At 38.8% G+C, this 13,845-nt stretch overlaps 1 pseudogene; it reads right to left on the bottom strand.

Annotated features, from left to right (window-relative positions):
• Nucleotides 1–12,916: 12,916 nt before the first annotated feature.
• On the bottom strand, nt 12,917–13,355 carry LOC129146597 (peptidyl-prolyl cis-trans isomerase A-like; annotated as a pseudogene).
• Nucleotides 13,356–13,845: the final 490 nt, after the last annotated feature.

Genomic DNA, 13,845 nt, shown 5'->3' with positions numbered 1-13,845 from the left:
GCCGGGGATCGAACCTGCGCCACGGAGGCCGTGGGCAGCTTCGCAACCCAGTGCTCAACCGCTGCGCCACCGGGGAGGCCCTACAACCATTTTTTTAAAAATTTATTTATTTTTATGCAAGAACCAGGGTACAGGCCAGATGCACAGGAGGGTGAGAGGATTCACCAGAGACAGAGTGGGGAGCAGAACAGGCAGTATGACTGAAATACACTGCTGAGGGGAGCAGCAGGCAAGACAGGAGAGGTCTGCTGCGCCCTGTGGGATTCTCACTGGCCGCCTGGGATCGAACCCATCCTGCAGAGGCTGTGGACAGCTTCATAGTGCAGCGCTCAACTGCCTACACCACCAGGGAGGCCCCACTACCATTTTTTAAGGTCATGAAGTGTGAGTCTAGCTTTGAAAATAGAGGAAACTAGTACTCACTGACATTTTAATGACTCTAACTTATACAATATTTTTACAACCTCAAATGATGAGTTTAAGATGATTCCGTTAAAAATAGTTGAGTGAAAGGAACATCAGAATGGAAGTCAAATGACCTGTATCCCCTTCCAATTCTTTTTCTCATGCAAATCACAGAGCAGCAATGAGTTGTTCTTACTGTGTAATATCAGGGTTTAGTGGGATCTGTGGTTTAATTGAGGATGGGAGAACAGTAATCCAAATCACACACAGTAACCCAAATCACCTTCTGGATGCTTTCCTCAATATATTAAAACTGCACCTGCCCACCCTGTAATCCGCATGTAATGATAGAATATCAAAGGAGGCGATATGTAAACTGACAAGCACATTTGAAAATCAATCCTTGAAGGATTCTAATTTATGCCCTTTCTCCCTGGAAAGGATGATCTTTAATATCCCTAAGATGTAAGTTAGTGAATTTTGTATACCCCAAAAAAGTTTCAAGCTCCAAGGCAGAGGATAAAGGCAAATATAGAATAGAGGAGACTTCTACCAAGTCTAATTTCACCAAATTACCATTCACTTTTCCAGGTTACCCTGCTGACATACTGGTGTGATTCATCACACATTCCCGTATGAGCCTCTCTCTTACTAGTAACGTGTGCCGGATGCCCAGAGATACTTCTTTTGCACTCAGAGGTTATATTTGAAGACTAGGAACTGCTGGATGAAATTCTGAAATACTCTCAAGACACCCGTACAAACTTTTCTTTTTTCCTAAAGCAAAGATTATTGGAAAAGATCACTTATCTGTTTTCTTCTAGAGGAGGTATGCATAAATCTGCACTAGTTACAAGGTAAATTAATTTCTTGGCTGTTACATTAGGGTGGCAGGGGTCAAGTGGTGGCATTCAACAGCCAAAGACAAGATGAGTGTGGTCACCATAATAGACAAGATGAGTGTGGTCACCTAGGCTGTCATAATAGACAGCCTAGTCAAAGCAGCAGTCAAAGTAGTCTGGCTTACAAAGACCTATGGTGTTGGTGAGTTAATCATGGTATTTCTAAAATCAAAAGAAATGTGAAACCCACTAAATTTTTGTTTGATCTGTATAAATGTTCCAGGTCAAGTGAACAAAATTCTAACTTGAATCATAGAAATAGACCTGGATCCTCCCTGGTGGCACAGGGGTTAAAGTCAGTGCTACTAGCCACTGTGGTTTGAGTTTAATCCCCCAATCAGGGAGCAACCCACATGGTGCAGCAGACCTCTCCTGTCTCACCTGCTGCTTCCCTCAGCAGTGTATTTCAGTAGATCCACCTGTTTTGCTACCCATTCTATCTCTCGTGAATCATTTCATCCTGCACTGCACCTCTGACCTACATCCCAGTTTTTGTATAAATAAGTAAATAAAAATAAATCTAAAAAAAAAAAAAGAAATAGAAAGACTTGGCTCCTCAAATAATTTGCAGACTTGGTCCAATTTACAGATCCAGAGCTCCTTGCATGATGGAAATGTGGAGTCCTCTTGAGGCAGGATTCTGTACCATTTTAAATTTTCAGTTTTCCCAGAAGGAAATTGTGGCCTTTTACCATGTTGACTCTTTGGGCATAAAGAAATAATCAGACTTTTGAAGAGATTATTGAATATTGATAACTAAGTCCAGCAAACTCAAAACATAACTATAAGCCACAAATCAGAGAAGAGGCAAACATAATTCAGGGATCAATGGAATTTAACTCTGGTCTATTTCTCAGTGAGTCTAGTGATTCCATGAACCCAACCTGTGGTTATTTCCATAGTTATGGGATGTTTAATTGGATAAGGCACACTTAACAATTGATAGAATCTCCATATTGGCTCCCTCACTTGTGGAGTGAGGGTGATTATGGTGGGAAATACCAAAGGAAGCCATTAGAACTGACTCTACCTGGGAAAGTTGTGAACCAAAAGCAATTCCTCAATCCTAGAGAGAGTGCAGAGGTTAATGACATTATCAAAGACTTAACAGATATAGGTGTGGCGGTTCCCACAATATCCTCATGGTTTAACTCCATCTAAGAAAAATGGGTTTGGTCATTGAGAGCAGATTTTCACAAACTCAATCAGGTGGTGAATCCAAAAGCCATCGCTTGCCAGATGTGGCTTCATTGCTTAAGCAAATTAAAATATCCATGGTCCCTGGTACTCAACTACTGATCTAGCAAATACACTTTTTCTCCATAACTGTTAGAAAAGGCCATGTGAGGCAATTAGCTTTCAGATGACAAAGCCAAAACCATATCTTGACTGTCCTACCTTAGATGTATAAAAATTCTCCAGTCCTATATTATAATTTAGTTCTCAGGGAATCTGAATTGCATTTCCTCCCTATGCATTACCCACTACAGAGATGATATGCTGGTTAAACCTTGTGGGCAAAGTTAGCAGCTACTCTAGAACATTGGCAATACCTTCATATGTCAGAACATGAGAAATGCATTCAACAAAAATTCAGTGAACTTCATATTCAGTGAACTTCATATTCAGTGAACAGTCATATTTTTAGAGTCCGAGTTTTGTGGGGCATGTTGAAATTTCCCTTCTAAGGTGAAGGACAAGTTGTCATTTTTGGCTACAACTGCAATTAATGTAGTGGCACAACACCTGCTGGGCCCCTTTGGATTTTGGAGGCAGCATAGTCCTCCTTCAGGTGCCCTGCTTTTGTCATTTATCAACCACCTGAAAAGCTGCTAGATTTTATTGGATCCCCAAACAAGAGAAACCTCTGCAGCAGGGCGAGGTTGCTGTACAACAGATTATATGATCCATTTTTTTAAATTGACATCATGAACCGTTTTCCTTTATTACTTAGAGATAATTTAATTTTGAGTACATTATTTAATGTTACTATTTTTTATTTTAAATTTTAAAGCATTTTTAAAATTTTCATCTTTCACTATGTTGTCTGTGATTGCTTTGCTAGGGTTGTATGAGTGTGTCTGAGGTTTTTGAACTAGTTGCTGTCTTTGTAATGACATATTTATATGCATTACATTTGTCTTTCATTAAACATTTTTAATATTTTCCTTCCCTAAATAATAAAAATATATTTTTACTTTGCTTCTACTATTTTCTCTCTTCATCAAAAAAAAATAGATTTTATATCTTGTGTTTGTATTTAGGCTATGTCTTTAAATATTTTCAATTAGTTTATCTTTTTCAAGTAACATTTTTGATCCCCTTTATAGAATATGAGACAAGCTCATAGCTAAGCTACCTCATGCCTTCTCTCCCTCATCTAACACCTATTAGTTATATAATTTCTACAACACTTGAATTTGTAATCTTCAAATTTTGTGTTGCAGTTACAATGCCACACTTGTTTCAGTCTTTATTCTATCGGTAAATGGAGTCCATTCTTAAAACTCACCCTCTACCTTAGTTTCTCCACTAATCTCTTGTTTGATTCTAGTTCATTCCATCACTAGTTACGGCAGAGAAGACCTCGACTGAGTGCACCACAATAGAGAAATGAATAAAGATGTGCATGGTATCTATTCCCAATGGAAATCTACTCACTTATAAAGAAAAAAAAAAATCTTGCCTCTTGTAACAACACTGATGGAACTGGAGGGGGTCGTGTTCAGTAAAAGAAGTGGAGAAAGACAAATATTGGATGATTTAACTCATTTGTGGGATATAGAGAAACAAAATAAAGGAACTGACAAAACTAAACCAAAACAAACTCTAGAAATATTACTTCAGAATTGAAGCTACTACAGAGTGAGGGAGAGTGGGGGTGCAAGCCAAGTGGGGAGGGAGACATTGGTCTGGGGTAAAGGACTGTGCTGGTGGGTGGGGTGGGGTGACACAACAGGAGGTGTGAGCCTGTTCCCCTAAGTGCTGCAAACCAATGTTCCCTCAATAGAAAGAAAAGATATCTCACTGGAAATCTTGTCTGTTCTTAGACATTCTCAATAACACAGTTTTGATGCCTTCATTCTCAACCCCCTTTATGGCTTGCATAAAATTCTTGGGATGTTTTTATTCATTTAGGAGCTTAGGCTTTGCTTCACTGTTGTCTAGCTGCACTGGAAATGCTAGCCTAAAAGATTCTTTATTTAATTTAATGTTCAGTAAATTTTATTAGGAGATGTTTCAGGGTTAATCATTATGTGTCAATCTTTCCCAGGACTCAGTGTGCTCTTTAATATCTAAAATCAAGTTTTCTTTTCTATCTGGAAAAAAAAAATGAAATAATACCTTCATTTTCTTTGTTTCTCTTGTTCCCTTTAGAAACAAATATTTTTCTCCAGGAACCACTATTACAATAATATGCCTTCTATAGTTATTACTGCAGTTCCATATTATATTATCCCTTCAGTTCTTTTTTTAACTGGTTTTATCATTTTGCTTATCTTCCTTAATCCTGTAATCCATACAGCAGTCTCTTTTTCTGTAGTACTCATTCTCACCACATACTAGTCTATACTTCCAAAATTATCTTTGTGTTTGTATTGGCTTTAGATTTTTTCCATTTTAACTTTTTAGTTCTGTTCATTTTTTAAGTTCTGTTACTTATGTCCTTCTTTGCTTCACAGTTTTCCTACTTAAACAATGTGTCAGCTTTGAGTTCTTATTTTTCCTAGGTAATTGCTTCATTAAATATTTTTTTCTTTTGGGCCTCCCTGGTGGCACAGGGGTTAAGCACCGCACTATGAAGCAATCTGCAGCCTCTGCAGTACAGGCAGATAGACTGAAATACACTGCTGAGGGGAGCAGCAGACGAGACAGGATAGGTCTGCTGCGCCATGTGGGTAGCTCCCCTCAGCAGTGTATTTCAGTCTATTTGCCTGTTCTGTTCCCCGCTCTGTTTCTGGTGAATCCTCTCACCTCCCGCATCTCTGGCCTGTGCCCCAGCTCTTGTATGCATAAATAAATAAATCTTTAAAAAAAAAAAACTGATTTATTTCTTTTGTTTTATAGAAATAGGACAATTTTACCCACTCCATGACAACCCCTTTTCCTGGCAAGTGTTTATATGTGCCCATATGTCTTAATGTGTAAATTAAAATACATTTTTAAATATCCAGAACTTATTATTATTGTAATTGGTACAGGACAGAAGGAGCATCCTGAGCCCCAAACTTGCCTGCTCTAAATGGGTTCTGCCCTCTGATGCTTCAAGACAAAACATTTCCAGAGAAAGTAACTTTCATGCAATTAGCATACAATAAAGGAAACAGAAGAGAAAGAACAAAGTTAAAAATATTTCAAATTGAACATGCAAAGTGACACATCCCCTTGTGGGTTAATGCCAAGCCAAATAGGACTGGCCCAAAGCAGGGCCACTGAGGCCCCAAAGCCTGCCACAAGTATAGGGCACCTCCTGGTGGGGACCCACAGGAAAGGGATGGAAGGAGCTGTGCAAGTCTGGAAGGAAAGAAACAAAATCAAAATACAAATCAAGGTAATAGAAGCCATTGTCAGCCTCCCCACAGGTCTCTCACCCACATATCTTCCCAGTGTTTGTACCTGTCTCAACTTCACGTGTCTCCTTCTATGTCCCCCAAGTACCTGGTGCAAATCCAAGGCTGAAAAGCAAGCTCAGCTTCTTCATGTTGTCTCTTTGCTCCACATGTTCATACTTCCATATAGTTTGTGATTTTGTAAATTCATGGAAATTTGGAGACAATGATAAAATACCAATTTTTTTTAAATCTTACCATGTACATTATTTCTAGTAGTGTGCCCCTTTTAGCGAGTTGAAGAAACAGTAGTCTATAAATGAATACATAAAATAGTAAGAGAATATCAGATAATGACGAGTGCTATGCTAATAAACTTTGGTCAATGACAGGGTTAGTTTGTGTTGGATGGTTTCAGGTATCATCAATGATGGGTGTTTGAAGTGGGTATTGAATACTGAGAAAGAGGCAGCTGTGTGGAGGTGTTGGTAGAGCATTCCAAAAATATGGCACAGTGATGCAAAAATTCTTGTTGCAACATGTGGCCGATAGGAAGGAGGGTGAGGTCAGCTGGAGCCAGTCTTATAGACTGGGGTAAAGAGCTTGGGTTTTATTAAAGTGCATTATAAAGAATTTTTCATAAAAGAAAAAACACTTCTAAACACTTCTTATAAAGAGATCAGATGCCCTTGACTTACAGTCATCATTTGAATGGCATAGTGCACGTGAAAACACAGACCCTCTTCATTTACTAGGTCTTAATAAGAAGGTACCTACCCCATGTACAGTTTTGTGAAATTTGAGGTCCAACTGAAACATATGGATGTTCCTGACCTCCTATGCTCTTGCATCTAGAAGAATTTGAATTGCAAATGAAGTCTAAAAACCACATTGATGATTACCTATGTAAATTATCCCTCATGAAGGCCTAGGTCCATTGGCAAAGGGAGAGGCTCTGGCTGAGGCAGTGATTCTCTGTGGCATGTCCTCATAAACACTGCCTTATTTAATTTTTGCAACAACTCATTTGAAATAGGTATAAATTGCTTCTATTTTACAGTTGAAGAAACACACATTCAAAGGTTTAAGGAATTGACCCAAGGTTACATATGTAGAAAATGGCAGAGTCCAACAGAGAACACAGCCCTGCTCATTACCCAGCCTGGGCTGCCCCCAGAGGCGTGCCACCTGCGAGGCTGTCAGGAGGGGGAACTGGGCCAGGAAGTACCTTTCTGACCTTTGCAAATCACTCTCCTATTAGTAGTCTTCTCCAAAAATGATGCAGAGGCCTCTCAGGTGAAACCATTTATTTATCTCTATCAGAGAGCAGACTCTCTTTTCCCATAGCTATGAGCCTCAGCAGTCGCAATTGATAACAGCTGCTGGACACCTGCGCTGTTTTATTTTTGCCAGGAGATAACAGAGTGAATGGCTTGTAGCAGCTTCGGAACCCTGATGAGTTCAAGGCTCAGAGTAGAGATTGGAAAGGGTAATTCCCAAATAATTCAAGGGGAAGGAGAAGCTAGACAAATCCCTGTTTCACTCTGAAATTGTGTTATGAGAAATGAATTGAGAAATCTGAGAAGAAAAATCATCTCATGTAGAGTGCTTCAAAGAATTTTTTATCTTCTTTTCCCTTTACTCTTTGGGGATTAAACTGCAACCCAACTCATTTTTGAAATTGGAATTTCTCTTCCATTTGGAGCAAGATTAAACTTAAGATAAAATTTGATGCGTCCTTCAAAGAGACTTAATGCCTCAGATACAGGCCTGGGAAATGTTGCTGGCTATGCCCACGCCGAGGATTTCATTCTCTTTTTCTCTTTTTGGTAAATGGGAGGCTGTGAGGGTACACAGGGGTTTCAGATCATTCAAATGTGGTGTTTCTTTTCTTTCAACAAACTGAACACTTTCAACACCTCTACAGGAGAGAGGCCAACAGTTCCTGTTTCCGTTTTGGCAGAACACATATTTTAACTAAATTTAATTCAACATGAAGTTAGTGTCTACCACGCACCATACCCGGTAGATGCTGAAATGCAGCCTGCCCTCACAAGGCTGACCTTCACCCTGGTGACTGATGAGTGTCTCTAGTGTGTGAGGGGCCAAGCTCCACATATTTTCTTGAACATTTAATTTTCCCTGTTTAAATAGCTATTTCCTAAGGAAGAAGCCACATATCAGAGGATATATATATATATATATATATATATATCTCAACTAAGACTCTGATATATATATATATATCTCCTCTGAAGTTATACACATACACACACACAAAGTTATATCGGGATTTTCTTTGTGGGTCTATATTTGAGACCGAGCTGGAGTCACTACTAAATCTTCTAGTGCCTGCTCTTGTCACCCTGTATGTAGTCCCTATGTGCCTCCTCAGGGAGATTCAAAGGACTAAAGGGAAAACACAGCCTTTGTGGCTGGTTCTACCACAACCTGTGCAGCACGCTTAGCTGAATTGCCCTCTGGAGCTGGCTTCTCTCCCAGGGATACTGATGCAGCTTTCTCGGTGATCCCGACTTGGGAAATTCAGTTGTTCTGTGATATGGGGGTGACCTATGCCAGTATATTCTGAGGTGACTCTATTGCCTTCTCCCCCACCCTCTACATAACCCTTTCAGGCAGTTCTCTTTAGAGTTAAATCCAGACTGAGCTATACGACACGCTTCACATCATCTTCCTCTTCTTCACTGATGCTTCTGAAGTTTTTTAATTATTATTTTATTTTATATATTTTTTACATCCTTTTCCATTTTTGTACAATGTATGCATTTTCATCTCGGTTATAGTCCCTGTGAAATTCCCACCCCCCATTCACCCGGGAGCCATCACCGTGGTCCCTTGTGCTCTTCCCACCCCTGTTTTGATCCTACTCCCATCCCCCCCCATTCAGAATGTCTCTGGTTTCTAGTTGTCTGTTGATTTTGATTTTTACTTATTATAATTGCTTTTATTTTTCCTGATCCCTTATTTGGACCCTCTACATTCCTCGTATAAAGAGATCATCAGTATTTTTCTTTTTCTTTCTGCCTTATTTCACTGAGCATGATCCCTTTCAGCTCCATCCATATTGCTGCAAATGGCTGAGTAATATTCCATTGTGTGTATATACTATATCTTCTTGATCCAGTCATCTATTTTTTTGGCATTTGCACATTTTTAAAAAATGATTTTATTTATTTTCTTACATAGTTGTTAAAGTTTGGACAGTGTTTGATTTCTCTCCTCAGGTATAGTCCTGTAGTTTTTCAATACTACAGCACCTGTGCTCCAATACCACTGTCCCTTGCGCTCTTCCATCCACCGTTTTGACCCTTCTCCCATCCCCTGCCGTGCTGTATGCCTCAGATCTATTGTCATCTTGCAAGTTATCTTTTTCCTGACCCTTTGTTGTTTCTCTATATTTCACATATAAGTGAAACCATCAGATATTTGCCTTCTGATTTATTTTGCTTAGCATAATCCCTTTCAGGTCCATCCACGTTGTTGCAAGTGGCATGAGTTTATCATTTTTGATCTCTGAGTAGTATTCCATTGTGTATTCCACATTGGAAGTGCATTTTGATCTGTTGTGCATATTTCTCTGTTGTGTCATCTTCAGTCAATAATAGATAAATGAACGGAACAAAGTTTTATTCAAAGGCAAAATGAGAAGTGATAATCCAAAAATAGTACTATGTGCCACTGTGCCCACTGTACTAGCACAGGTGTTTCTATTTCTATTAATGAAAGGCCATGTTACAAAGAGCAAACCTCCAGCTGACAACTATCATAAGCAACTAGATCCAAGACTTTTTGAAACAATTTTTAGTACTGAAAATATAGTGGATACTACTAAAACAAATACTGTGTGAGAGCATTAATCAAGAGCATGGACAGTGATGTCTTAAAAGAATATAGTGTAAGGGGAAGCACTTTATGTGACTTTTTAAGATGGACATGATTACACATGATCACACACTAAGGTGCCTATTTGTGTCACTATCACTAACCTGGGAACACTGATTTAATCATTTTCCTGAAATCCAGTACTATAAATTTCTGAATGACAGCTTGGAGACTAGTTCCCAGGACACCATGTCTGTGGCCTCCAACACTTCCCTTGATCTCTGACATGTCAAGGGAAGAAAATCAGATGATAGTAAAGATAATTATTTTCATTCCCAATAAATAATTCTATTTTTCTCATCTTGTGACAGATAGAAATTTGCCGCCTTAGGAGATACACACATAAGTTATAGACAAATCAAGTGCAGGAGCAGTAAAAATTATTTTCTCCAAATTAAACAGAATGTTATGTGGCTCCTTAAGGATAAAAATGAAATTATTCTTTGCTTGTCAAAAGAAGTTTTTGGTTTTGCTCTGACCAGAAAACCCTTTCTCCTTTCCTATGGCACAGTGCCTTCTTATTTGGAGAGACAACTTATGCAAAAGACCTGGCGGTGTTCCTAGAACAAAGTGTGTTCCAGATCAATGATCATTATTTTCTTACCACCTTAAACAAGTATACTCTATTTCAATTATTTAAGAAGAGATAAAACTCATTTTATATGCAGATATTGACAAATAATATGCTTTTCCCAAATATCCACTCAACTCCTATTGCCTTAGTAAGACTAGGTATCGTTAAAGAAAAAAACATGCATATAGTTGTTAGGAAATAATTAGAGAGGAGGTAAAGGGAAAAGATTTCTTGTAGTAAACTCTTCCTGCATGTCTTCTCTCCCTTCCCAAGAATGCTAAGATGTGACTTTTCCTCTTATCACAATTTACATTGTATCACTATTAGTGTGTCAATTCTTGTATTCAATTTATTTCACCTTTTTGTCACCTGCTCCACACAGTGGGTCCTTGAGACCCTCACTCAAGAATTCAATGAGGACTTGAGGCACTGAGTGGAGGCAAGAGCACCAGGGTTAAATATAAACAACAGAGCAAGAGAAGGAACTCCAGGGAGTCTCCTTGAGAAAGGGGAGTCTCCCTCATCAAAGCCTCAGCTTGATTTCCATAGAATCAGGGCCCTTTGGTGAGAAGCGAGACACCATCTCAACTAAGGAGTTTCCTTTTTTGTATGTTTGGGGTGGCATCCCTTGTGCCTGCACAGTTGCTGTACATGCCTCATGTTCAGAAAATGGAGACCAAATTTCACCCAAAGTCAAGGATTTTGGTATTATCATGAGTCCCTAGCTACTATGGGTCAGTTTTGATTGTTCTGCTCTTGTCTCATAATACAACTCTGACCAATTTGGACCCAGGGTCCCACAGCTTTTTTCTTCTGATTGCAAGGAAACCCAATAAGCTGTAATACATAGCTCAAGAATACAGATAGTGTGAAAAATGTTATTTATAGAAACAATGGATCAAAGCAATTTATGGTAGAGACTTTGCAAACACCAAGCCACTTCTGTGTCATTGTGTTCATGTACTATTGTAGGTAGAATAAATATGTCAGGAACCAAACTATGCTAATTTAATGAAGGTACCTAAGATAGATTCAAACAACTACATTATTCTTTGATAAAGATAAGATAAACTTGAATAAAGAAGAACAGATGGGACAAGTCCCAACAAGTCCTCAGCCCACAGAGACTATAAAATGTCCCCAATAAATATATGTAGTAAGGGTAACTTCCATGACAAAGGAGGAAAAATTTGTCTAAACAGTGAATTAGCAAGTACAAATCCCATCATCAAAAACAGATTTGTAGTCTTTGAGCATTTCTTTCTGTGAATGTGACAGCTATATATACACTATATATACAGTCTTCTTGCTTATTCAAGAAGGGATCAACATATTCTTAATCTTCCTCTGTTCAATTATCAGTGTATTCTGAAAATCTTCCCATACAGGGCAGATCCAACTGCTTAGGAGTGCATTGTGTGAATACAGCTGAATCTAACCAGCCCTGATTGATCACTTGGATGATTTCTGATTTCTTGCTATTGCAAAATGTTGTTGTGAATAAAATAAAAATGTTTTCCCAGCTTGTCATCTGTCTTTGCATGTGTTTTGGGTAGCATGTATAATTTTTCTTGTTTATATATAGTCAAATATATTCTTTTTTTGAGTTGAGTTAGTTACCTTGTATGATATATATATATATATATATATATATATATATATATATATATATATAAAATGTCCACAAGTATTTGGGTCTATTTCTTTCTTTTTAAAGATTAATTTATTTGTGCCTCCAAGAACTGGGGTAGCAGTCAGAGGTGCAGGGGGTGAGAGGAGTCACCAGAGACAGAGTGGGGAACAGAACAGACAGACTGACTAAAATACACTGCTGAGGGGAAGCAGCTGGGAAGAAAGGAGAGGTCTGCTGCGCCATGTGGGTCACCTCCATGGCTGGGGATCAAACTTGTGCTGCAGTGGCTGCAGATTTTTTCATAGCTTATGTCTTAATCACTTCTGCCACCAGGGAGGCCCTATTTGGGTCTATTTCTGTATTTTCTATTCCACTATTTTAATTATCTATTCATTTGCAGTGCTGCATTTAAAATTATTGGGTCTTTATAGTATATTTAATAACTTTTTAAGAACAACAAATAATTGTTGTTTATTTCATAATGATAAACTGAACTCTGCAATCCAGCTAGACTTGAAAGGGGATAAAGAAAATAAGGGACTCCCAAGAACTGTAGGGAGAGCGTAAAGATTATAGGATATTTTTTTTAAAAGATTTATTTATTTATTTATACAAGAGCCGGGGTATAGGCCAGATGTACAGGAGGGTGAGAGGATTCACCAGAGACAGGGCAGGCACCAGAACAGGCAGAATGATGAATTACACTGCTGAGGGGAGCAGCAGGTGAGACAGGAGAGATCTATTGCACCATATGGGACCCTCGCCGGCCGATTGAGATCGAACCAGGTACTGCAGAGGCTGCGGACAGCTTCACAGTGCGGCACTCAACTGCCTGTGCCACCAAGGGAGGCTCAATTATAGGATATTTTGAGCAGATGGGGATAAAGGGTGTTCTCCAGAGCTACAGAGTAATAGTCTGGTGGTTAAGATAAAACACTAGTCAAATTTATTAGATTTGTGTACAGTCAGCAGTGGTGATCTTGCTGAGCTTCCATTCTGGGGCCCAAAGCGTTTCCTGGCTTCAGCCATATGCATGCCATTTTTCACCTTGTCAGAGACCACATGCTTACCATCCAGACACTCAGTCTTGGCAGTGCGTATGAAAACTGGAAACCATTTGTGTTGGGTCCAGCATTTGCCATTGAGAAGATTCCAGGATCAATATGCTTCAGGATGATGGGTTTGCTGCCAGTGCCATAATGGCATATGAAGTCACCATCCTGGCACATACATCCTGGGATATTCTGTGAAAGCAGGAAACTTCATAAACAAATTCCTTCTCCCCAGTGCTCAGAGAATGAACATTTACTGCTGTCTTTGGAACTTCTTCTGCAACCATCTAGAAGAAGATATGGCCAAGGTTCATTGTTGACAGAGATGTAGAAGAATAATTAGGGTCCCCCATGGCAGCATGACAGTGAGCTCTGGAGATGGTGACCTGTGCAAGGCCTATTTAATAACTCGAAAGCGTATATTTCCTTATTGCTTTTTTACTTTCAATGTTATTAAGATCTTAATTAGTGGTTCACATTTTACTTCAGATTTAGAGTAACATCTCACTCCAGAAACATTATTTTCATCGATTTAATGCTAATTTATCACTAACAGAAAATTGACATCTCTATGAGACTGAGTTATTCTATGAAAAACTTGTTATATATTTCTTTTCTTTAAGTCTACATTTATGTCCTTGTGGAGTTTACTTTTTTTTTTCAGTGTGTCCACGTAGTAGTTTTTGCGCATTTCTTGTTATGTTCATTCCTAGACTTGCTTTTTCTTCTATGAAAAGTGAAGACATCTCTTCCTTATTGCTAGCACACAAACGTATACACACATATATATGAGTGCTCTTGACCTTTGTATATTAGCTCTATATCC

This window comes from Talpa occidentalis, unplaced genomic scaffold (assembly GCF_014898055.3).
Source record: "Talpa occidentalis isolate TD23 unplaced genomic scaffold, MPIMG_talOcc4v2.1 talOcc4.3, whole genome shotgun sequence".
In the NCBI taxonomy this organism is placed as follows: Eukaryota; Metazoa; Chordata; class Mammalia; order Eulipotyphla; family Talpidae; genus Talpa; species Talpa occidentalis.
Note: the sequence above shows the minus strand (reverse complement) of the source record. Positions and strands in the feature narration are given on the sequence as shown.